General features: G+C 48.3%; 1 protein-coding gene across 8 annotated transcripts in view; it reads right to left on the bottom strand.

Annotated features, from left to right (window-relative positions):
- Positions 1-26568, bottom strand: part of TOMM20 (translocase of outer mitochondrial membrane 20) — a 115005-nt gene that overhangs the window by 27014 nt on the left and 61423 nt on the right. The window contains exon 6 of one of the 8 annotated variants that reach the window (XR_010613012.1): positions 13716-13957. The exons of 6 other annotated variants lie outside the window; for them this stretch is intronic. The gene's annotated coding sequence lies outside the window, so the exon portion shown is untranslated. Of the gene's footprint in view, positions 1-13715; positions 13958-21210; positions 21575-26568 lie in introns of those variants that run through there. One more of the 8 variants, XR_010613018.1, reaches the window with a different exon arrangement.

The raw sequence follows: 26568 nt of genomic DNA, 5'->3' as shown, positions 1-26568 counted from the left end.
CTCCTGTGGCCCCCACCAGATATGCTGTACCCATGGAGGCTGACCCAGGAGGATGGAATTGCATTGAACAAGCTTTTTCATAAGGATCAAAAGGCAGACAAGACTGACGCTTTAATGTAAATGTGCTCCATGGAGGAGCAAAGTCAAAGTAACAGTCCAAGCTCTCCAACAGCAACTGCATTGAAGGGGAATATTAATGCAGTTACCACATCTGCATCTCATTTTCTTTCAGCGTTTCCTGGTCATATTGAGTTCACCCACTGGAGAGTGACGTAACAGCATGAGCCTAATGGAAAGTGAGATGGAGTGGAGGGAAAAATATGCAGAATACACAGATACAGCAAGGAGACAGGGAGGTGAGCTGACCAGCCCCTGCAATTTCCACACAAGAAAGATGATTAGGAAACGGTTTTAGGACACCTCCTGTCTCCCACACACTAGGAACCGCAGCACTGCCAGGCTTGGTCTGCCTTGGCCACGCTCCTCGAGCCAGCACTACCTTAGCCACACTCCTCCATCACAGTCCAGCATGGCTTCTGAGGTCTTGCTGTGGCACAGAGATACCACCTGCCATGTTGTTAAAGTGCTAAAGCACACCGTTTCCCCCTGTGGAGGCTCCCAAAGCTGGAATTTCACACACATCTGCACAGGACCCAAGTGGTACTGCAACAGCACAGCAGCTCCCTCAGCTGCTTTGGGCATTTCCAGCAAGACACCCACATAGACAGGCTCTGTGCCTTCAGGTAGGATTAAAATACAAAGGGCCAAAGCCATCTTATTCTAAATGACTGTTTGGAGTTCAGTGCTCAATAGATTCATAATGATAGGTGACTTGCCTTTACTTCCTTGAGGGCATCCATGCTATCAGGCCATAAGTCTGTGCGTGTTGGAAGTTCACAAGTGGTGACCTAATTACCTGTCTGTAACAGCAGGGGCTGTGGTATCTGGCAGGCAGCTCATGCAATACCTTAGCACTTAGGTCAAGGCACTAAGCCTTCTTGAATTGCATGTTTTAGTTGTATCTGGTTTCACAGAGAAGCCATGGACAAAAAATTAACTGCAGCAATGGAGCTAATCTGGGGAGTTTTGAAGATTTCTGTTGAATTTTATCGCACTCAGCACCGTGTCTGCTTGAGGTGCAATTAACGGCAAAGCTCCTGCTGAGTTTGACAGGGCAGGTCCATGGGAATGTGAAAAAAGTGACAAGCCATATTGCCCTCCCACTTAGAGGTACATCAAAAGAAACCCTGCTGCATCAGAAGAAATTGTGACCTCGTGGTCCTGGTGCAAGCAAGAGGGGTATTGGGCCTTCTGCCCCCAGGGGAGCACCATAACAGCCCCCTAGAGACACCTGCCCCTATCGGGAATGAGCCCCAACAGGAACCCCGAATCCTACCCCACCTCACTGTTTCCCCTGAGTGGTGGGAAATCTCAGTGTCAGATCGAATCAGTGCTTGAGAATGCTGGCATGGGTCCACCTACAGATACAGCATTTGGGAAGCAATGTCTTCAGGAAGCTTGGGTCTTCCGCCCTCAGGAAGCGACACGTCACACCATCCTCCACTACCCGCATCCTTTACCTGGCAGCTCTGGCTCCCCCAAAAGGTGCACAGACCATTAAGGACTTCTCCAAGAGCAGATACGACTACTGCTGCTTTGCAGACTGCCTGTGTCACAGCAGAAGACAACACTGATGAGATGGGACATCCCAAGGAAACATGTGGGCTTCTCAGCCTGCAAGTGCCACTCGTACATTTGCTCAACCCATGGCTGCAGACCTGCAACCCCCAGCATTTTGCCCTCAAGAAACAGGGTGCAGCCTGTTAGCTGTGGCCTGGGTCAGGGCAGTTGTCACGGGTAGGTGGGAGCAACCCTCAGACGTGGTACTTGGTGCTGCAGCTCTGGGTGTGAGGTGAGGTAAGGTACAGACTCCATGCCAGCAAGAGTTGAAGATTATGCCACTGTAGGAGAAAAAAACATTTGGGTAAAGAGCTCAGCCTAAAACGTCTTTGGTTTTAATAGATTTGTTAGTGGTTAAATAAAACGGGAAGCTTTGCAGCATGCTTTTTGGTTTTTCATAATTTGCTTTCTCAGCTTAGGGAGGGAAGAGGTGCAACACAAAGATTATGAGCGATAGTTTGATACAATGATTAACTGCCTTTGGCTTTTTTCATTGTCAGACCAACTAAGCATAGCGAGCAGGTAATAAATCTGGGCTGCAATTAAAGTTCTGCAACATTCTGGCTGGGTGGAAGTTCAAATTCCAGACCTAATTCCTGTTCCTAGACCTTGGTATCACATTAGAGGTGTGAGATTTTACTTTCCCAGTTTTCATCAAAGAAGACAGAAACTGCATTGGAGGCAGTGATCAGATAGTTCTGCTGCTGCACGGCAGCATGAACCTCAGCAGTAGCAGCTCTGGCATTTGAGCTGTCGATACGCTTTGATCCTGGTGACTCCACACACAAACTTTATCCTAAGTCTGAAGGCCGGTCTAAGCTCTGTCTGGAGCTCAGCAGCTTTGTCTTTCAAATAACAAACTCCCCCTGAGCTCAGTTCCTGTGCATTTATTCAAAGGCGCTAGAGTAGCATTTTGTAACTTCTAGATCCTGATACAAGGGAAATTAGCCATTGTTCTCCTTCAGGATCCCAGACTCACGACTCTTAGCATTCCAAAAAAAAAAAAAAACCCAAAAAGAAGCTATGGCCAGCTGTGAAAATAGTGGCTAAAGAAGTTGCAGATGTTCCTAGGGGAGCTACTGAAATATTTTGGCACCTTAGCTCTGTCATTAAAAACAAAACACGATAGTCGGTTAGGGCTGCAGCCTGAGTTCAAGGGGACAGAGAAAAACAGGAAAGCGTTTAACAGTGCCAATAGCGAATGTGGGTTCAGCCCTACAAAAAGTTGCAAAAGACCGACGTGACTCCAGCTCCCAAACCCCATCCTCTGCCCTGGCGTTTAGGTCCTTGGGCCTCAGCGGGTGGCTGCAGAGAAGCCAGGATCGCAATGCATGCCTTTGCTGCACAGATCGTACCGAGTGTGAGCTAGAGACGGCTTTAAACATGCTTTGGCACGGGACAAGGCATGGCAGCAGGCAGGTATAATGCTCTCACTGCTGTGGGTAAACTACTTGTAACAGCTGAACTTCTTCAGCCTCGCTCAGGTATCTCCGCAAGAAGCTGCCTTACTTCAAGCTAGCTCCAATACTGGCAATAGGGATACAGCCTGAGACTTAAAGGAGACCCAGCAGATTACAAAAATATAAAGAGGGGGCCCTCAGGCAGCTGTGAAATGTTTACTTCTAAGAGCAGAGGCTGGGCCATTCTGCATGTTGCAGGAAAGAGTAAATTGCTCTGCCTTAGGCCAGGCAGGAGGAAGCTTCATTCCAAGAGAGGATACTTCCCGCCTCCAAATTCTTTCATCTTTCTCTGCCTGCCTCCTTCTGGCCCATTTCTGATTTTCTTCTACTTTCCAGATGCGGTGGGAAGCTCCAAGGATTCAAGGATTCTGCCCTAATTCACCCTCAGGGAAAGAAACAAGATACATAGCCAAGCTGGGGAGGAAAATGCAATCAAAGTCATATGGCCTAGAGATAAGGAGGTGAGTGAATCAGCCATTATGTGACAAGGTAGCACTGGGAAATAAAGTGGGGCTTACCCATTCATAAAAGCCTGCCTTGGAAAAGGAGACGGAGCCAAGAAGCAGCAGCTGGTCCAGTGCACACTAATGCTTTACCTGGGAACAGGGAACTTGTGCAGCCCTCTGTGCAGAAGGCTGCAGGTCCAGACTGCAATGTACACGTGAATCATAACCACAGAAATATATGAAGGACCCAGCTTGTGCTACCACTCACTGATACGATATTCCCCGAGTTAACAGCTGGGCTGACATTAATTAGAAACCCTTTTCCCCTCTTCTAATCTCTGATAGGTCATCTAATCCATGCCAAATGAATTGCAGGGTTTTTCAGCAAAACAGATTGTCAAAAGCTCTTTCATCTGCTGGAGAGGTTTGAATAATTGGACATTTCTGCTGGAAAACTAATCTCTGATCTAACAGACGTCACATAGCCGAGACTTTCCTCAATGTTCATTTCTGTCCAGACAACTGAGCACCATGCTGTATTCTCCACAAACAAAATGTCCATCCAAGAAAAAGAGGTTACGGCACTCGGTACAGTACTCAAAATGTTGATATGCCACCAACTATGCATGACAAATGCTGGAGAGGAACAAAGTCTACAGGAAGAGAAGAGCGTGTGTGCTCTGGAGAGGCAGAAGGGGCCCACCCCGCAATGTTCAAGCTCAGCTCCAAATTTTCTCAGCATTACTACCTTTTTGGATGGGAGTTTGGGTCTGTGTGCATTTCTGTGGTGGAGGATAGGAACACAGGAGGGAACCTTTTCTTCTTCCCCAAACAACATCTCAGCCCATCTCAGGCTTATTCACCAACCTCTAACAAGCAAAAACAAACAACATCACACAGAGCTCCACAATGCTTAAGCTTGATTGAATGACGACAATTCCATGTTGAAAAAAATGAACATCAGAGCCTTCCACAGCTGCATCAACATTATCTGTAAAAAAAAGCATGACACTACATGAAGCTTTGGCTATACAAGCCAAGAACCTAAATCAGCCATGGCTTGGAAGGAGGCCACTGCTGAATTCTTGTGTAAAGCGATGCTGCCATATTGCTTACTTTCCACTGAGGTTTTCCACAAATTAACAGCTGTAGCAGACTCCCAGAAAACAGCAACTCTTTCCAAGTCTTTCTTCTCTGAAAATGTTTCTTCACTTTATTCTTCCCCATATGGAAGGGGGGAGAGGAAGGCAAAAGAACCTCAATGGCCCTACGAAACAACCTCCCCCCAGAAAACAACAGACTGTGAGAAAAATGAATCACAAAGATTGCCTGGAAAGAGAGCAGTTATCTGTAAAATTAAACCAGTGGTGGGCCCAATTTTTATTTTCATTACACCAGCATGGTGGGATGGAGAATCAAACCCAGGGAAAATATTTCTGGAGCAGCCGTTCTGATTTATGACCATCTCAGCCACTCTGACAAGATCAGAGAAGTGCTGGATTCTTTCCAGTTGAGCACCACCAAAGGCCAAATTATTCCTATTTAGGGAAAAACAAAACTTCCCTCTGCTTCAGTGAGAATAGTGTTTGGCACCGAGCACAGAGAAAACTGCCTCGTTTCAGCTGGCTTGCTGAAATGCAGCTGAGATGGAAAGGTGATACCAGGCTGCTGTGGGTGGCTTCAGATCATGCTCTTTCCTCCTGATTTCATCTTGGACATCAGTAGGTACCGCATAGGGTGATGCAGAGGGATTCATTATAAATGACAAAAAGCCCCTCCTAAAGCAAAAGTTATTTGATTTTCAGCATGCACAGATGGCTGTTGACTCACTTGAGAGTGGAGCGATGGAACTAGCAGACTGGCAGGAGCGTGGGGACTCTCAGCACTAAAAAACACTGATTCACAAAGTGGATCACTTTCTGAAGGCCTGTGAGCTATGGTGTAGTAATAAGCAATGCTTGGGCACAGAGATGGGGCTTTCCAGCTGGTGGACTCCTGGGTATTGCCTCCCTGTGACTACCAGCGTGGTGCAAAGGTGTGGTTTGTTATGGGTACTTGGGTGTGACAGCTGACAATAACACAGGGTGCTTTACAGAGAGCAGCAACATAAGGCTTATATGGCACCTGGCACCACGTCCTTCAGAGGCCCAGGGTCACATCCATGCAGCTATGCTACATACAGACACCTCAAGGCTTCTGCCAAACACGTCTGCTTTGGGGAGGGCAGGGAGTGTGATAGCAATGTGAGCTCATTAAGAGGCGCTTGGCACCGTGGAAACTCAGCTGAGATGAGCCTGTGCCGCTTTTGTTGATGCTGTTACAAACTTCTAGGTGACTTGCCCTGGGTGTCAGAGGAAGGAGCAGCCCCAAGCCTGAGTGCCAGCGTGGGGCTGTACTGTCTTCTCTACCCATCTGCTGCTGGTGTGCTCTGCAGACACAGAGGCTGCTCATTGCAATCAGGACTGCAAAGCCAAACTTCCTAATTCCAGCCAGCATAGGATGTGGCAGCTTTGGGTCAAAAGGCAAACTGCTCCACATGGCAATCCACCCAAATGTGTTACAACCAGGGGAGGGTACTCATGTTGCCGAGTCCCCTTGCCCTAGAAGCCCTCTTCTCCCTGTTTTGCTCAGCTCGGCGTCTTGAAGGCACATTGGACTTTGGTTGTGGGCTGTGTACAGAAGGAGCTATCAACAGCCAACCCTATGCAGGAAGATTTTTATTCAGAGAATCTTTCTCCAGAGGTGTCATCCTGCTGACAGACCACTGGAGCGCAGGTCTGCTGCTTCAGCTTCCAGGTTGGAAGTCCTGCACTTCAGGTTAGCACTGACCAGAGTTCCTCAAAGTTTGGTGGCTGTCTCACACCTCCGTGACCTCACGGTATTAATTAGGTCTCCTGCGATCAGCACTTGCTTTACGCAGCAAGCTGGAGAAATAAACATACCTCTCTCACCTTTCAAGTGCAGCACTGCCTATGAGTTAAAATTAAAACCCAAGCCTACACGTAACCCAGAGAACAAAGGACCTGATCATTTCTCCTGTCCCAAATAACAAAAAACTGCTGAAAATGCCGGTTTACTGGTGTGGGGCTCCGTCCTCCGTGTGTTCTCCAGCCACAGAGATGTTCTGTCATACCGTTCGCTAATTGTTTCCAGTGTTTGATGCGAGTATTTTTGGCAGTTAGTTTGTCATGAATTTACACTTATTTTGTCAACCTATCTTCGGCAAAACTGCACCCCCTCTCTCCCCGTAGACCTGTCAGAAACATAAAGATTACTCATTGCAGGTTTCCAAGAAGCTCCCAAAGCCAGCACTCGGAGTTTGCATAACAACCATTGTCAACTATCCACCTACAGCAGCTTAAAAATACAGATTTGAATGGGTGAAGAGGGGCCGGGAGTTCTCAGAAGGACAAGTCAGATTCAAGATTTTATTAATAGAACTGGAGGCGTTCTCATGAAGACAAAAAACCACCCTCTTGTTATCTTTGCTGTCATCAGCAGTCACCTTTTCAAAAACAGGCAGGCTAGATGCAAAGTATTCCTGTAGATGAGCAAACAGAAAGCTGCTGCAGAAAAACACGACAGCAAGATGGAGAGCAGCGAGCACCAAGGATCAGTGCTCCGGTCCTCCTTGGGAAGTGCTGGGTGTGCAACTGCCTGCTTTGTGCCTGTTGGCCCAGCTGAAAGGCCTTCATTTATTTTTTTTAACATGGTGCCATGCATTTCACCCTTAGAGAGCTAATTGCCAAACAAAGGGAGCCCACCAGAAGAACGCGCATGAAGTTATTTATGGCACAGGCTCTGGCACTCTCTCCAACAAAATAAAGCAATTACATTAATCGGAGTGCACAATAGGCACTCCCCAGAATAGCAGATTAATAGATGCGGATCAGCAACGGCTGTTGGTGAGATCAGGGAGCATCAGGGCACACGGTGGGAAGGGCAATGGGTTTCTGCCACGTTGCCGCAGGAGCACCCTGCCCAGCTTCGCCTCCACGGCCAGGGATGGGACGGTGGAGCAACACGGCCGCTTCCTAACTTGGGCTTTGCTCCTCTGGAGAGTAGGAAGTCCAGGCTCCCCAAGAGAAGACAAGCTGCAGCACAGCAGAGAAGGGGCTGCCCTGGCTGGAGAGTTTCCCATGCACTTGTGCCACCTTCTCCCAGGTCTCAGGAGGAAGTAGGGATATCAAAGGTTCTGGAGGTGGTCTTGAGAGCCAGGGATGCAGGCAGGAGGACCCAGAAGACAACAGGGACATCAGAGACATCATCCGGCCACATTAAAAGACTCTGCTCTGGATAAACATCAACACTCACCGTATTTTCCGAGCCAAATCCACAGCCTGTCAGGTTCACCATTAACAACAATCCCTGCAACTTTCTCAGCCTTGCTGTTTACACAAGCTAGAGCTTTCATACATAAAAATCTTAAATGAAAACATTAAAGAGCAGCTGGTGCCTCTTGGAAAACTCATAAAAAGTCTGTTTCCAAACAGCATCGCTTCTATACCATAAATTTCTGTATTTCTCACTCCCCTTGTTCCTTATTTCTAAAGACATTTGCATGAAAACAGGAACTTTGTTTATTAAAGAGTTCATCTGCTCCTGCTGTTGATTTCCCACCTGAAGCCAGAATCCCCTGGGTATGACATCATTATTGCAGGCTCTGGAAATGATCCTGAAGTCACAAACAGCAAGCTAGGGCTCCATTTGGAGAATAAACAGCGAGAAGACAGAACCTTTTCCACTGCCAAACCCTAGATCCTTATCCAGTTTTTCCTGGAGCAATATCCCATTGACTTCAGTGGGACATGGACCAAAATAAGGCTGTCAGCAGTCAGTGTTTCAGCCATTCCTCCCATCCTGCTCCTTACTTCAGGGCATTAGGGACTCACCCTGTGCAGCAGGTCTAGGACACAAGAAGCCCTGCCGTGGCATGATGCTGGTCCTCCCAGTGCTGCATCCTCACCCTGCTCCCTGTAAGGAGGAAGTTTCCCCTCCCAGGGGGGAGATCCCTTCATCCCTGTATCAGTTCCTGTAAGTGTATCCCTTTCCAGCTAAGCACCATGATATGTCCCTCTTGCACGGAGGCCACTGCATGGGGATCTCACACAGTCCAGGAGAGCAGCTGCTGGGATGCAGGAGCCCAGCAGGAAGCCCTGCTACAGCTGCCCCACACTGCATGAGGTCTGGCTGTGGAGGTGTGAGGGTGCTCTAAGCACAGCCATAGACAGGAATAGCAGCTCTGGAGGATAGGGATGACTGGCGGGCACTTGAAGATCAAGGAAAAATGTATTCACAGACAGACCTATAGGAGGGAAAGGTCTGTTTCGTGTGCAGAGGTAGAGAAAAGAAACACAGGAGCTAAAATGTCTCCTAGTGTGAGTGTGGGAAGATATGGCAAAGATGTCTTTTATCAGACCAGATCCAGCAACACTAATCAAATCTACACTTCTCACCTTGGCTCCACAAGAAGCACAAAAAAATGACTAAGAGCTTAGAGAGCTTCATTAAATCTCTTTTCACATATAAAATCTCTGACACAGCTGAAGCCCTCCTCTCCCATCACCAGGCACGCATAGCTAATACAAAGTGCATAGACCAAATACTCCTCTTTTTTAAACAGATACTTATGCATGCAAGTGGCATATTTCTCATGCGATGGTGCTTTGCATGACACATGGTGTATTTATGATATGTCTCTGCATGAGCGCCATGATGCTGAGTTGCGGCAGCACAGAATATAATCTGGCCCTAAATGACCAGCAGTCTCCATCCAGTAGCTTGTGGTAAGCAGGCTGCTTGCCTCCCCGCCTTCCCACCCTGAGCCAAGTTGGCATCTGGTCTGGGCTGCTAAATACTAATATTATTGAGCAGACATCTGAGGACAGATGTCTGAAGATCTGCATACCTGTGAGAGTGGGATGTGGCTGAGTGGAACAGAGACAGTCGGGTTAGAAGCAAGGTTAATACCGCATGGGAAAGGTGAAGGTAGAATATGGAATTGATCAGACACAGTCCTTAAAGGATTTCTTCAGTTCATCCTTGCACTCCAAGCTTTAAAGCCTTTACATATGCAGTGCTACATTTTTATTCAGTGCTGGAGTCGCGATTGTGAACAGTGTTTCAGAAATACCGGCTATTTGTCAAATACGAGCAGGTAATATTTGGCATAGCAGAGGGGAATGAAAAGGAGATGTATACACTCTTGCAAATAAAACCTGAATTCTGCCTTCAGTGAAATCCCTGTGATTTGAGTGATCACCACGAACCTGCTGCGTGGTGACGGTGCTCTGCTTGCATGATCTGAGCTGCGCTTTGCTGCTGGGAGACACTGTCTGGGGCAGAGCAAGCCAGCAAGCGCTCCGGATTCGTGGCACAACCGCCACGCGCCCACCCTGCTCCGGGACTGCCACCCCGTCCCACTTCCCCCTGCTCCGCCCAGCACGGCCCATAGACACCACAGCCTCCAGTTTCCTTTGGTTGGGTCCATTGTTACAGGCCAAGCAATTCCAAGTGTTTTCCTTGGCACGGGCTGGCGGTCCCATCGTGCCGTACTTCCTCTGCATAGAGTAAGTGTTATTTAACAGCTCTGATTGTTTTGGAGAGATGCTCGGGGTTTTTTGAGAAGAGAAGAATACATTGAAGCTGATTGTATTGGCTGCTTGCATCTGTTTTTTCTGGATGGCCCTCACTCTCTTTATGTAAAATGTGAGATACAGACCTGGGCAACTTTTCAAGAGGGGCACCCCGCCACTGTCACATGCGCCTTGCATAATGGAGTTGTCACCTCTGTCAAGTTAAGCACGCAAAAAAAGGAAATGCAGGCACACTGGGGAGAGGTGTCCAGGCTCCACGCTCCGTCACCCCAGCACACACCCAACCGAGTCAATAAGAGCCTGGTCCAAAGCAAGTAACAGCAGGAAGAGCTGATAAAGCTCCTCTGGCTGCTGTCACTTATCCCCGTAGCACACCACCTGATAGCATAGCTCTAACCTGTCAAAGAAGGGTTGCCCTCATTCCTTGATGTGGGCTTTGAGGATACAGGCAGACAAAGAGTAAATATTTCAGTGCAACTGAAAGTGCCTCTGACTCATCACATCACCATCATTTTTCTGGGAGCCACTGGCTGCATCCTCCTTCCTCAGCCCTTCCCTTAGGACAGTTCACTCCAGGAGCTCGGCTTTTTCTCAGAAAATCCCCGATGTTCTCTGTAAGAGTCAGTATTGTTCATTCTAAAGAGTGAGCAGGAGACGAGCCCTCCCTTGCTCTGCCTTCCAACCCTTGTTTTTCCATTTCCTTATTTCAAGTCACAGCATAGCAAATGTTCAAGGTCTCCCTCCCACCTGCTTCTCCAAGGCAGTTTTAAATTAGCCATGATTTCCTCCTCTTCTCAGTTTTTCCAAAGTCTGTACTATCAGATCCTGACGCCCTCCTTCCCTCTTTGTTATTTGAGACAGCCCCGCACCGCACTGCTCATTCATGAGGACCCTTCCACCCACTCCCTGGAGCCAGTATTCCCCTCCTCTGCTCTGCAGAACTGCTTTCATCTCCACATTAGCCTAACTTTTACTTCCAGCAGCTGCTTTTTACTTCTCTTTTTAATTGTGCATGCGTGTGTCTTTTCTGTGAGCAGCCCTTCGCAGCCGGGAGGGCTGCCGAGCCTTCCCAAAGCAAGTGCTTTCCTGGGAGAGGCCAGACCATGGCAACAGGAGTGAAGGTTTCTTGCTGGAAAGACCGTTTGATCCTTCCAGTATGGAAAGAAATAAATAAGTTGGTGTTAATTCTGAGGGCCCCTGCCCTCTGCTCCAGGCATCTTTACAGCCATGAAAATTACGTTGTCATTGGTATTAACAGCGAGAAACAACAACGGCTCATCCCGTTACAGCTCCCTTGCTCCCACAGTGCTCCCGACAACTGAAACTTCAAATGAAATTGAGAAGCTCCCCCACAGCTATGCCTCAGCAACCTCCCTGGGGTAAGCTGGGCCAGAGGGCATGACTGGAGAGGTGGGGAACCCTCAGGCTGCTGGAGGCCATAGAGGACCACATCCCAGAGCAGCAGTTCCCCCTAAGACACATGGAAGACAGGGAGGTGATTCACAGCAGCCAGCACAGCTTCACCAAGAGCAAGTCCTGCCTGACCAACCTAGTGGTCTTCTATGATGGAGTGACTATGTCAGTGGACAAAAGAAAAGCTACAGGTGCCATCTATCTGGACTTCTGTAAGGCCTTTGACACGGTCACCCCCAACATCCTTCTCTCTCAACTGGAGAGATATGGATTTGCTCAGTGAATGAGGAATTGGTTGGGTGGTCACATCCAGAGGGCTCAATGTCCAGGCAGAGATCAGTGACAAGTGGTGTCCCACAGGGGTCCATACGGGGACCAGTACTGCTTAATATCCTTATCAACAACACAGTGGGATCAAGTGCACCCTCAGCGAATTTGTAGACAACACCAGGCTGAGTGGTGCGGTTGACACATGCGGGACAGGGTGCCATCCCAAGGGACCTGGACAAGCTCAAGAAGTGAGCCCATGTGAACCTCATGGGGTTCAACAAGGTCAAATGCAAGGTCCTGCACATGGGTCAGGGCAACTCCCAGTACCAGTACAGGCTAGGGCATTGAGGGGATTGAGACAAGCCCTGACAAGAAGGACTTGGAGGTACTGGTGGATGAAAAGTTGGACATGAGCTGGCAATGTGCATTTGCAGCCCAGAAACCAACCGTATACAGGGCTGCATCAAAAGAAGCATCACGGCTTTTCTATTGCTGGCCTGGGTGTGGGTTCACCAGTTTGACAATGTCATCTTGTCACAGCCTTGTGGCTTCTCTCCTACTGTCATGAACTGCTCTCTATCACCATGGAGACCCAAGGACACTTCCCACGTCCTGCTCCTGCTCACCCATCTCTGGGCTTTCACTCTCCAGACTCCACTTGGCTCCCACTTTCTGTGCCCACACAAGGATCGACCTGCGTGTCAAGACCTAAAACCATCCCATCTTTAGAAAGCTGCAAACGCACTTGACCCTGTGAGAGCTACCCAGCCCAGCCACAATAGTGACACATCTAGCCCTGAGGTATAAGGGTTAAATTTGCCTGGCTTTTAAAATCCCATAATATGTGTGTGCACAGAGCTGTTACACTGCAATTTACTCCAGACTGATGCTCCATTTATCTATCCATAGCTTTGGCATCTTGCTGCCCCTACACTCCTAAATCACTCTTCTCAGACTCTCTTCATTTAATTTTCCAGCTCTTCAAGAGAATGCTCCTACTAAGTGTGCATCCATGAGTTCTCAGTTTTCAAAGTGCAGCCCCTGTCTCACCATGCAAACATGGTAAGGCATGGAACTGAAATGCCATGCCAAAAAAAGCAGCCAAGGATGTTTTGGTAGATGCAGTGGTCAGCACGCCCCACTGGAGAGCCTACCGACATGTAATTAATATCCTGAGTTTCTGAGCCAAATGAGTTCTGTTCCTTGTCTTATCCAAACCGCAGAGACAAGAGCATCCAGCCTCTCCGACGTCCCACAAATCCTGGGATAGATGTGCAGATACAGGGAGGGAAAGGGAAAGGCTGACAAGTCTTCCATGCTGCCCAGCAGTGCTGGCATTAGGATCTGGGACCTTCTTGTGATTGTAGAAGCAGTGATGTCCCTTACTGGAGTGGACAGGCTGTGACATTTGTCTGAAGGCACTTTACCCAGATGCAGTATGAGGTCTCCCTCTTGAACATTCTGACGAGCCTGACCCATATCTGCTGAGATGAAGAAATCAGAGGAAGGCCTGGGGAAAATGGAATCTGAACACAGCAAAAAGAGACATTCACATACAACAAATAGCTGTGACACCACAATTCCCTGCCTTTTTTCCTGCTTGCTTGCCACAGCACTTTGAAAAATCCTTCTCCCTCTGCAGGCTTTTGTCCTCCAGGTCAAGGGAGCATGCAGCACTGCATGCTAATTCTTCTCTGGTGCTTCAGCAGTGACTGTACATTTCAAATCTACAGTGTGAAAGCCTCCCAGGCACACAGCCAAACCTTGCTCTGCTGTGCTGCTGCCCGGGCACCAGAATCAGCACAGAGACACATCTGCCCGGGGCTGGCATCTTTGATTTATTGACTTACTTTGAACACATCGTTCCTCCTGCACATCCACTTCTCCCCACCAAGGACACAAGACCTTTGCACTTTTCTGATGAGTTCATCCTTCATACTCCACTCCCACAAGCTGTAGATCAGGGATGGGATGATGGACTTGACCCAAACTGGCTGACAAAGGCTTCTCATCTGCTTGGCATGGCATTCAGAGAAATCGATTCACTGAAGTGTCAATGCTGCATTACATTCAGCAGTGGTTGCCAGGCATGCTGTGAAAGGCATCATCACATGAGTGGGCTTATTGACCCATTCAGTTGAAACTCTGGTACTACCATCTTTCTCAGTTACCCATGCTCCAAAGGCAAACCTTACCCAGATATGTATATCTATATATATGTGAGTATAAAGAATAAAGGTTTCACTTTTGCAAAGCTGTCTTTCCAACACTTTTCATAGGCCAAAAATCTGCCCCAAGGTCCCTCCTGAATGAGAGCAATGCCACCTCTTCCCAATATTAAGGGATATTTCAACCTTTTTTCTCTGCAGTTTAGCTGTTCAGCACCAACAGGGTACCGGCAGGCATGGAAACAGAAGCAGATACAAGCAGAAATGTGCCACTGATGTTCTTAAAAGGCAAAGCACAAGAAATGACCAGACCCTGCATGAGCACCCTGTGATGAAGTCACCTTTCCCTCCAGGTCCTTTCATCTTCAGGCACACAGAGCAGCCCTGCACTTTGCTTCTAATCTTGCTCCATCCTGCCATTGAACCAGCCTTCATCCCCCACAAAGCCCAGCCACTTCATCTCCCCCATCACCAGTACTTCCCTGAATATCACCTCCTCCATTTTCCTTCTCAAGTCCTTACGAATTCATTTAGCACCTTTGCTGCTTTGCCTTGTTAATAATTGTTCCTCTCCACTTCCTCAGCTTTCTCCAGGCAGGAGGAGGGAATGTGCCCCTTTCCAACAGTGTGCCTCATCAGTGGGCAAGTGTCAAGGTCCTGCTGATACCTGCCTTCCAGTACCAGCCACCAGGCAAGGGAACACTTAATAAGACACCCTCACAGTGGAAACCAGCTCCTTGAGCAGGACCATAAATTTTCCCAGTTCCTACAATGTGCAAAAGAGTATGCCCCAGGTTTTTTCCCCACCTGCCCAGTGTGGTAAGATTGAAGATCCATTTAGGATCGATGACAGTAGGTTAACAGTGCTAAAATGGAAGCATACAGATGGTTTTGCCACTTGTGCCTGAATACAACAGAGACTCCAACAAGGCTAGACATGGCTCGGCTAAGGATCAGACCAAAGATATCAGAACTTTTCAAGTGCCTTGAATGTTTTAAAGTGCATCCATCACTAACTGAAGGCAGGACTGGTTTATTTCTTGAGCTATATTGGAAGCAATTTGCAAAAGCGAGCATGAAAACTGAGAACACCATGGAAATGTGCTCCAAATGGCTGCACTATCCTGGCTATGAAGGAAATTCAGAACAAGGGAGTGGAAAAAGTACATATATATGTATATGTAAAAACAAAAACAAAATCAAACATTCAGTCCAGACCAGGCTGACTGTTTGCAGCCCAGTGTGATGCTGGGATATCTGAAATGACAGGCTCTTTGTACTTACACATTTCTGGTCCGCAAGGTCTCTCTCTATAAAAATTCTCCTATGTCTTATACGCTTTTGCATATGATAACCACTTTCAAAGCTGAGTCGCGTGTTCAGCACATCCTCCCGTAGCTGTTTCACTATGCAAATTGCCTGTGCTCCTCTCTCCTAGGTGCTGCATTTGAAACATCTCCCTGCCTGTTTACTTGGTCGGGGGCCTTGGCACAGCTTGTCTCCCAGCTCCCCTGGCAGGGCTGAACGCCAGCCCATCCACTGAGCAGGCTGCTCACATGGAGAAATGCCTCAACATTTTGAGATGGAGCCTTGTCAGGTTGCCAAAGAAAAAAAGCCCTACGTTCACTTCTCTCACTCGCAGGCTGGCTGCTTAGTCAGCTGCTACGCCGCCGTGTAAAACCTTTGCTAAGAGAGCTGTGGTAGAAAATAGCTGATCAGTAAGTCTGAAGTGCCAGAGCTGTCTGGGTAGGTGGAGACACTAGCAGGAAGGCAGGTAACCCAGTCTGTAAGCTTCGAGTTGAGGGTGAGGGAGCCGTTTCCATTCAGCAGAGATTGCAGGGCAACACTGATGGGAGGGCACAGCCAAAAGCCTTTTTGCCTCCCCCAGTTTAATGATTGCTGCTTGCTGGAGCTTGGCACCCTGGGGAGGAAGCGTGGACCAGCCTACGCTGAGCACTGCTCCTTGCTCCTACCCCTGCAGCTGTGGGGAAGGGAGGCAGAGGATCTGTAAATGTATTCACACAAGTGTGTGCAAAAAACCCCACATAAATCACCCTGTGAGGCTTTTTTTTGACAGCCTGCTACCTGTAACACCGGCCACAATTAGCAAATTAGCACACTAACTTATTTACATGTCGTAAATCCACAGCTCATAAAGGCCTGTTGTACTGACTTTTCACCACAAACCCGTGAGCTTTGGCAAATTCGTTACATCAGACTCACCCCTTTCTTACAAAGGGTTTCAGCACCTAGCAGCAGCGTGGAGGTAAATCACATGCGAGGGCTGCCTTCTCCTCCCAGTCTCCAATCACAGCTCTAGCATTCACCCCTTTGCAAGTCCAAATCCTGATTAGATGTGGGAATAGATCTTCCACACGGATCTGAGCAGGGAAAAACAACGCACCAAGGACTTGGAGTTAACTAACCCCCTCTGAGCCCCCACCGACACCCCCCAGCCTGGCAGTTGCTTCAAGGCAGCTTTCAGTTTTAATCACAAATTATTTTCCTGACAGCCCATAGTAAAATTAGAACAAGCGCCACAAGACAGAGGGGCCTGACTTTGGTTTACAAGTTTCATGCAACGTCCTTTGGGGGCTCTAGTTTGATTCCAGGAAAAGCAAACCAGCAGCTCAGATGAAGCGGATGCACACAGGAGCGCCCTGAGATAGTGGTGCCACTGGCTCTTTGTGCCCTGCGGTATGTGCAAGTGGTTGCCACATGTGTCAGTGCCTCTGGGGAGTACCACAGGTGGGTTACATCTGGCTGTGTCCATGAAAACTGCTATAGACATCACTGCACGTCATACATCCCTCCTCCTCCCTGACCAATCCCAACGGGGAAGTAAATCTACAAACAGCTTACACCAGACTCTGTCATACCAGGTGAGCATTATGTGAGGGAATCCAAAAGCAAATTATGTTTGGACTTGCAGTGTTCACAGAGCTTGACCAAATCATAAATATACAGATATGTCAGTATATAGATGTCCAGAAGCATGCATTTGCTCCTTTATGCACCAACACTTGCTTGCAGCATGGCACACCGAAGTCTCACTGCAGATTAGGGATGAGGGATTATTTTTCAGCTTCCCAAGTGGTAAACTAAGGGTTTACCCATCCTTCCATCCCTCCCTTAGAGGTCCTGTGAGGATAAACTGAGTTATTTGAACATTTTGAAGACTGGAAATGCTAAGAGCCAAATGGGAGGGAGTGGTCCAGAGGAGACGAGAGCTGAGCGTACATTCAGAGGAGAAGTTGTTCCAGCTAATGCACAGAAAGCTCCCGAGCTCCCCAAAAAGCCGCTCCAGACAATGCCTAACAGAATGCACACTTTGCAGAGACTCACATGTTCCACTTTTCCTGGAAAAGCACAGAGCAGCAGTGGTTTCAGCAATGAGTACACCACGTATTGTGCACACTGCACAGGGCTCTGCCTGGGCTCTGACCGCTCAGAGCATCACATCACCTCCAACGCTTGTCGATTAACAGAATTCAGGTCCCACCTTTCCCATCCCTTTTCCTGTTCTGTTCCTGGTGCCTGCCAAGGGCGGATGTTTCCACATCCTTCTCCCCCAAAATGAGGCAGGAGTGTTCTTAGTGTTTCATGGAACTCACTGCACATCACAATTACCATCTTTCATCAAAAGGACAGAGACCAGTCAAACCCCAATGACAACATCACAACAGCAGGCAAAACCCCCTAAGAAGCATAGCAATTAACTTGTCTGGCCAGCATCATACTGCCAAAGGGGACGAAGGAAGAAAATGACCGGTGGACACCCACAGCGTCCACCAGGCTGAACAGTGTGTGGAGATCAAAATGCAGAGCACCATCGAGCTCAGCACAGCAAGGCAAAGGGAGGCCCGTGGCAGAGAGGAGCAAAAGAGATGGATTTTTACCCCAAACCCACTGCTGGCCGAATGGATGAATGATCCCCCATCACACATGGCCATAAACTCCACACAGGTGAGAGGAAGGAAAAATCTATGTACTGCAGCATGAAGAAAATAACCTGGGGTTGAAACCATGTTATCTTTTAGACAAGAAAGGCATTAAGAAAAAGCAGGATTGAATAGAAGAAGCAAAGAGGGTTGTTCTGGACACTCCAGTGAGCTTTCCATCTCTTCTATGGCAGGGTGGTTGGAACTAGATGATCTTAAGGTCCTTTCCAACCCTAACTATTCTATGATTCGATGATTCTCTAGTGGAAAAGGGCAGCAAGGCTGCAGACTGGACTACCTGTATATTTGCATTTTTAACTGTAAGTGAAGTTCCCACTCACATAAAACCATATCCTACATGAATACGTTGCACTTTCAATAAAATCATGTCACTTTAATTCTTTATGTTTTGATTATGGAATATAAATTAGACTGTCCAAACCATGAAGCCATTACAAAACGCAATTCTGGGCTGAAGTGCTCTGTTCCAACCATATAAAAAAGGAACATTTCAAACAAATATAATTTGGTCTGTATATTTTTCTAAACAAAACTGCGTGGCAATCAATGCAATCCTATAAAGACCATTTGTATTAATAAAATGGTATTTTTGCAATAAAAAGAATTTGTTGGCGAAGTGCTCAGCTGGGTTTATTAGTGTCATTAAGAATCCTCCTGCATTCCTTTATTTTTCAGCAGCCAGCGAGGAGGTATGCTCAGAATTTCATTATTTGAAAATGAGGCAATAAATAAAATACAAAATAAAGAGCAAATTGTACTCCTATAATGGCTTCCTCTCCAAAGCGTCAAGGCAGTTTACAAAAAACCTCCATGATTTAACCTTCCCTCTTGTAACGTAACTGTTCTCCCTCTTTATAGCTAGGAAAAATACCTCTTGAGAGAGCCTCTGCTCATTTCAAACGTCTGTATTCTGAGTGCCAAGAGCCTGATTTACCACAGTTTATTGTGCTCCAAATCAGTAACTAGGATAGGTACTCAGTATTTCTAGCAAAAAAGACCACAGGCATCTTGCATCAGCTATCCCAGACTCCTGGAATCTGCTGGGGAGCTGGAGTGAATTTGGGACAGCAGGAAACTAAAACCCTGCTCCTCAGCTCCCGGCTTCTCCTCAGTTTCCAGGCTCCTGGACACATGAGGCATTGCCTTTCACCTCGTTCTAGCCTTCTGCAAGCACAGCCGGGGTGTTTCAGATGTTTTGTTAAGCGGCAATAAGCGCTCTCTACAGAAGCGCGTTAACTGTTTGACTGGCTCAATTCTCCTTTTGTCCATTTCACAGCCTCTGCATTGCTGTTGGGCGACATTTAAAGGTGCATAAGAATTCCTGGTATTTAAAAAACTCCTTATTTTTAATGTTTTCTGGTGCCAAAATTGACAGACGTCTATGCGCTTATGGAAAAGGCAGGAAAGCAGGGCTGTTTCTGGGGAAGAAATGTTTCTTTCATTTCCTTCCCTCCCTCTTCAACACTGGTTGATATTAATTTTAAACCTGGCTGGCACTCCATAGTAGGGAGAATGAAAGATCTTGTTCTTTCATCCAAAAAAGTATCAAATAGGTGTAGCTCCAATTTTAAAGCAACCCCACCAAGCCATTTAGTTCCCAAAAGGTTGATGTGTTCCCTAGCAGCACAGGGCTTGTCATATCAGATGCAGCAGACTACAGGATCACAAAATCTCACTGCTTTATTCTAGCAGTGACCCATATTTCGTCCTGTGCTTCGGAAGAAGATGAAAGGCCTCCATAATGCATCCTAAACATAACCATATGGAAAAATCTTGCAGCATTTAAAAAGGATAATCAAATAGAGTCCTATAGAAATAGTAGGACACTTTAGCATTCATTTCTAAAATCCCATAGGGATTAACAGGGCAATTATAATGTCTAATTTTCTCCAACAGGGGAGTGTTTTCTGCTATATTATATAGGCAGCGATGATGAGAGCTTTCAGCACAATAAGCACAGGAGAGAAGGCAAAAATATCCTGATGCCCAAAGCTGTGAAAAATCGAATCCCTGAACTCTACTGTTTTTAGTGCGGGTAGGCCAGAATCTGGTCTGTACCTTCAAAACTGTATAATGATAGTAACTATAAAGATTCGGAACTAGCACAGGCACCCGTGAGGCCATTAATAAGAGTAATAAACGCGGTTCTGCATGAGGAAAACACTTACCCAAGGAATAAAAAAACCTCATTTTAGAATATGTTATGTCCTCTGTAAAATTCCCACTGCATTTGTAAAACACAGTAGCAATTAAGCAGCAATTCCCCATCTCAGAAAACAGGCTGCAATCCACTCTGTGTTATCAGATGTTGCTTAGGACGTCAGGAATGCTCAAAATGGTGCTGCTCCTCACCTTGCCCTAGGGCACACCAAGCCATACCAGCCAGGCAGGTGAGAGCCACCCTTTGTGCTTTGCAGCCGCAGGGCAGGGTCTGCCTGAACATCCTTTGCTTGAAGCAGGATGGAGAGAGTCCACATCCCCAGCCCAGGTGTGGGAGGAGAGCAGGAGGAGCAAAAGCATGACCCATATCACAGCATTTTCTGCAGTGTCGCTACTCTCCCTGGAGAAATGTTCTGCATGTGAATGGGGCAGATGCAGCCATCCTCATAGAGGCTGCTAGGGCATGAATCCTGCCTTGCTGAGCGCTACAGATAGTAACCTTTCAATCCCCTGCCTTCCCATGCACCTCCAGCTGCCATAGGTCTACAGACATACAACTGCATTGTGAGCAGATAGACCAAATGTTTCCTTTCCTTCTATTCCTTTTTGTCTGGGTAACTCTGGAGAGTAAAGCTAACAGAAAGGGATTTCGTGAGTCACCATCTCGCTCCTTGGCTGCGCAGCTTCAACGCTCAAATCTTCTCCCCACAGGTGGTAAATGCGGCTATTGTTTTGCCAGTTGGCGGGGTTACTCCTCTTTTGGAGAGCCTCATGGACCTGTGTTGCTGCCAAGGTAATGCATGACGCTACACAGTTCAGAAACCAGCCCCGGTTGTGTAATGATACCCTATCACCACCACACAACAGGCCAGGGAGAAAACAAGCCTGGAAGCTAAAGGAGAGAAGATTAAAGCAAAGAAGCAGCATGTTTTTTAATTGTGCTTTAGAATTTCTAATCTAGTTAATGGCCCTTCCAGCCCATCTTGTGTAAAGAAATGAGCATGTGGCATGTACTGAAGGAGGATCAACACTGACACACCGACAGATGCGCTTATTGGCACAGGAGACTAGATTAGGTTTTGGACTGGGTTCTTTTACTTGTTAGCTAGCCAGCAGCAACTTGCTTTTTTGGAGGGGAAGGGAGGGATCAGACAATTGCTGCAGAGGGATATTAGTTCCCTGGCACTTAATCTTCTTCCATTACAGATTCTTTGCTTTGACAAGAGACAATGCTGCCATTCCTTCCCCCTGACTCACTGGCAGTTCTTTATCCATCTCTGGTTTGCTGCTTTGGAAACTTTCTTGGCTGGAGTTTGATCACCCCAGCCTGCCCTTTTACTCTCTCTCTCCCTCCCTCCATATTTTCCAACACTTCTGTCTCCTTCATCACTTCCCGAAGCTCCTCCATGTAGTGGAAGCCTGCAAGTTAAACAGAAGTTAAATAGATTCAGCTTGATACCATATGATTCTGCTGCCGGAGGTGTCGTGCCCTCCTGCCAGGCTCAGTTTGCTTGAATCCGAGCGGCAGCTGAGCAGAGGCCAATTAGCACACACACCTCCCATCCACCCATGAGTGCCCCGGCCAGCCCCCTTTGCCACCTCACCACATCCCTGCAACACAGGCAAGTGAAATGGGGTTAAGATTTGGGTCAATGCTGCACATCCAGCGCCATAACTGGGCTGAGCTTGTTAAAGCTTTTGTCTTCTCTCACTCTTCCCTCCTTTCCCTGCCCATGGCAGGGGGTTTGGAACTAAATGATCTTAAGGTCCTTTCCTACCCAAACCATCCTATGAGTCTGCCATGTGTTACACCTCTGTGTGGTCCCCAGCCCACGGGATTCCTGGCTCCCTGTCACTGCTTCAAGGGTGCTGGAAACAGGATCGGCGACTTTCACCCAGCAAAAGAGAGCATCCTCCCATGCCAGGGATGCCCACAGGGGGATGCCCATGTCCGGCTGGGTCAGTGGCTCTTCTGCGGCTGGACGTCTGCACCTCTCATGGAGGCTATTCGCAGAGCAGAGGGTCAGGCTGGGGAGCCATCCCTGCTTGTGCCAGCAGCCTGGGCGATGCAAGGGACACATTTCCAGAAGACAGGAGGGGTCTGAGGAGCTCTCGTGAACACCAGGCTCCCAAAGTGGCTGCTGCAGGGGTCAGAGGCACGCCAGCTGCCATGCCTGCACCCATCCCACAGTGGGTGAATGCACACCACATCCCCAAAGCAAACAAACAGAAGCACCCCAGCCAAGCCGCTCCTAGCCAGAAGGAGCAGCGCCAGGCGAGGAAGAGAACAATTCACCCACCTACAGATGAGATCGCTATAAAAATAACCGCATAGGAAAGAGCCTAGCCACTTGAAGGGGCCAGTTAAACAGGGAATAACAAGGCCTGCCCCGCTTTCACCCTTTGGAGGGCTGCCAGCCCTCAGCCTGGGGGGTTGTGTATCCCAGGAAGGAGCCAGAGGAGCCCCAAGGGGCCTCACCACCCGGTCTGAGGGCTTAAAGAGCTAGCATGCCTCCTGCACACCCATGCTGAGGGGTCCTGCTGCTTCACCTGGCCAAGCTGCTCCTTCAGTGGTTTTCCAAGCACAGTGTACTTATTCTTTAACTGGGTGATCAGCAATGACTGAGACCAGAGCTGGTCAGGAGCAGGAGGGGTCTCATCCGGCCATACCGCCCCTTAGGCCAGCATTAGCATCCCTGTACCCAGCTGTGCTCCAACCCCAGGTGCCATAGGAGGGCTCAGGATCCCAGCCAGCCCCTGGGGTGCAGCAGGCATGCGTGGAAGACTACTCTGTGACTACAAAAACTACAGCCGGGTTTGGGTGCAGGCTTTTGCTGGCACATCAGCATCGCTGAGGTGTGCGCAGAGATACGGCCATAGAACTTGCCAAGGCAGGATACACCCGCAGCCCTGGGAGCATTGCTGCAGCCCTGCGAGGAAGATGGGCAGGCGCTTTTCACTCCTATGTCCCAGATGTCATCACACATGTTTGTGTGGTCTGAGCAGGGAGGTGTCTGGCCCTGGAAGAGGTGCCTGCCGTGGTTCCTCTATCCACAGCTGCAGGTTGTTGGCTCAGGGTGTGGATGGTAGCAGAAGCATCAGTTTTCTGCAGTGGGAGCAGAGGGCCACCAGCTGTCAGCTTTGGACCTGATCTGCAGTCCTGAACCCCCGGTTCAGCTCCCCACAGGAGGCAGGACAACTTGTCCTCGGTCACAACCCTGCTCTAACCTGTGCCCTTCGGGTCGGAAACAAATAACAAGAAGTTCCTGGTGAGGCTGAGGAGTAAACAGCAGGGCCATGGGATGAGCCAGAGCCAGGTGGGAGCTTCTGGCTCCAAGCCTGAGCTGGCTGGGAAAGGGGAGGAGGAGGCAGCACAGTGACAGGAACATGGCTCTCCAGAGAAGGGGTGCAGCAGAGAATGCACAAGGCAGTTGGTAATTGCCAGCTAGGGAACCAGCTATGCATGTAGACGTTTCCCTGTGCCATCCATAGCTAGGCACCTAAAGGATTAGCAGCATGACAGTGGGAGCAGTAGGCTTCCATCTTCTGGCAACCCACAGCACTCATCCATAAGTGCATTTCCACTCACACATGTGAACAAGCCCAGGGACTGCCACTCATCTTGGGACTGCGAAATGATGAGGTTTGTAAAGCCCCAGAATGCTGATTCCTCCCCCAGCAGGGACAGAGTTCTCCAGAAACACAAAAGTATTCCTCCCAAAACCTCCCAATCAAACATGAATCCATCGGGGAAAAAGGATATGCTGGACAGTAAAACACTGTAACCGTCTGTTAATGCCATTTGGGATGCTGTTGAAAGAATTTTGGAACATCCATGGGACTTTTGGATGCTCAAACGCTGAATGAGTCAAAAAATCATCAGTGTCCTACAGAGAAACATTTTAGAAAACAAAGCAATTGGCTTCTAACAGCATGATGTAACCTTGGTTTTTCTTCCCCTTATTGTAAGTGCATCTCTGGGTGTTTGCTTTTAAAGCTGTATCCATTAATAATATGTCTCTATATTTATTTAGAGATATGTCAAACAAGGAGCGCTTATCCATAGCTCCAGGCAACCCAACAATTTTAATACATAAACAGCTATATAAATGAGTCTCATAATCGTCCAACAAAAGCTTCGGCAACAAAGAACCCCATATGCACACCATCTCCTCACAGGATGCTCAAAATTCGGCATCCACTTCAGCAGCCAAGGAGAATAAATAAGCTTTCCAAGGGAATCAGCTCAGGTTATTACAGATCAAATGGAGGAACAAGTTGTTTGCCTTTTCTTAACTTAAAAAAACCCCAACCCACAAATGGAAAAACACGGGCCAGATTTTCAAGCAAGCTCGGCACGTTGCCTGCCTAAATTACACTTACATGCAAGTACATGCAAATGTATCGCTTCCCTGGTCATGTGCCTGAACTGCATCCACATTTTCCTCAAATGCCTCCTTGAGCGTGACAGGACACGCACGAGCAGCCTCCTGGCCTGTCAGAAACCAGAGCACGGACAAGCTCCTGGGAACAGAGGAAACACCTGCATTCCTCCGCAGCACAAACGCAGTCAAAACAGCGATGACTGAAGAAAGCCCAGCTGAAGGCAAAGGTCAGCGGACAGGGACTCTGCAGAGATGAGGGGGCTCGACTCCACGCTTGGCAAGGGGGGAGCCTCATCCCCTGCTGCTTTTGCACATTTCACTGTGCAAGGCCAGGGAGGAAGAGAAAAAGCCAGATAAAAATAAGCAAACATTCTTAGCTCCTGCTGCAGTCTGTAGCTGGGTGACTAAACACTGCTGACGATAGCTCAGCCCCCATCGAAGCCTGCTGCTGTTAGCTTTATCCTTTCCGGAGTGACAAGGGGCTGTGGAAGCCCTTCAGGGCTGCCTGCCCCGGAGGCGATGGGAGGCGACCCCCTTCTTTCAAAGCCAAAATATGCACCTGCCAAAATCTTGCAGACCCTTTCACACATCCCCTTCCCATGAAATACTGAAGGTGATGTTTTGGCTGGTCCGGCCAGGGCTGTGGAGGCCCCGGTTTCCCCTGGGGCGATGCCATGGATCGCCCAGCTGGGCATCACCAACCCCTCATCTGGGAAAGCTGCACCCGAGGGACCACAGCAGAGGCAGCAAGGAAGCTCTGCCTCCAAGCCAAAACTCTTTTCCCTTTCCTGGCCGGGAGTTACATGCAGAACATGTTTAACAAAGCACCACAAGACAGGAGGGGAAGAAAACCCCCAGGAGTCCAGTTTAGACTCTTTATTTTTCAGTCCTCCTCCTTCTGTCTGTCTGGTGCCCAAAGCGAAAAATAAAGTGCCTGGACAGGCATTCGGTGCAAGTCCTCATCCCTCCCTTCCTGCTCCCCCTCACTGCAGTCAAGAGGAAAAGCACTTGAAAGGCACTCAGGGGTGCAGTGAGGATATCTGCTTTGCCTCCACTCGTGCCACTCTTCCTCTTGTAGCTTTTCTGACATCCAAGGAGGAAAAAGGCAGGACCTTCTCCCGCACCCAGGTGCCTCTCTCACCCGGAGGAGCGCATTCCCATTCAAAATAAGATCTCGGTGCACTGAGCTTGTCCCTGAATATAACCCTTCTGGCTTGAACAGCTCTGCTGGCTCCTGCCTTGGGCAAGGTTTCAGTTTCCCTGTGGCTTGATGACGTGATTTGGGCAGGATTTATGAGGCTTACCAAAAAACACAATTAAATCTAAGGGGCAACGGAGGGGAATTTTTTTTCTTTCTTTTTTTCTCTCTTTTCATTGCTGGCTTCTAGGGCCAAGGCAATGAGTTGGCAGAAGACTGCTCTGTTGGCTGGAGCCCGAATTTCCAGCCAAAAAACTCTGCTCCAAGTCGAGTTACATTAATTTCCTAAAGTTTTTCAAACACTTTCTTTGCTGTAAGCTGACAGAGAAGCCATTGACGTTTCAGTTGAAGAGCAATCAAAACACAGGACCTGATGGGCCAAAGCCACCTCTGCTCTAACTCCACTGTGGCTGGCACCACAGCTGCCACTGGTGAGGAAACCAGCTGAGGTGGACATCTTGGAAGGTAAAATGGGTAGGGAGGAGAGGCTGGTGTGGGAGTGAGATATCCCCTCCCTTCCACAAGGAGAAGAGCCATGCCTCTGGGAAGGGCCTCACTCGGGTCTCTGCTCGACCCCAGGTGCTCAAATAACACTCAAAGTACATACTCAACCCCAATGGAAACAAGCACGACCTCCACTGGAAACCACATACGCTGGAAAAGATAAAGCCCATATCCCACCTTTGTGCTTTGACTCCCGTTTAGTAAATAATACAGGAACTGGAACACAGTTGGAGCTGTCAGCTATGTCATCTCTGGTGAGACAGACCTGTGTTTTCTAGGTACCAGCTCTGTAAATCCCCGAGGAGCGTGCTGCCAATGCAAGCAGG

This window comes from Lathamus discolor, chromosome 5 (assembly GCF_037157495.1).
Source record: "Lathamus discolor isolate bLatDis1 chromosome 5, bLatDis1.hap1, whole genome shotgun sequence".
Lineage (NCBI taxonomy): Eukaryota > Metazoa > Chordata > Aves > Psittaciformes > Psittacidae > Lathamus > Lathamus discolor.
This window is presented reverse-complemented; position numbering and strand designations above follow the sequence as displayed.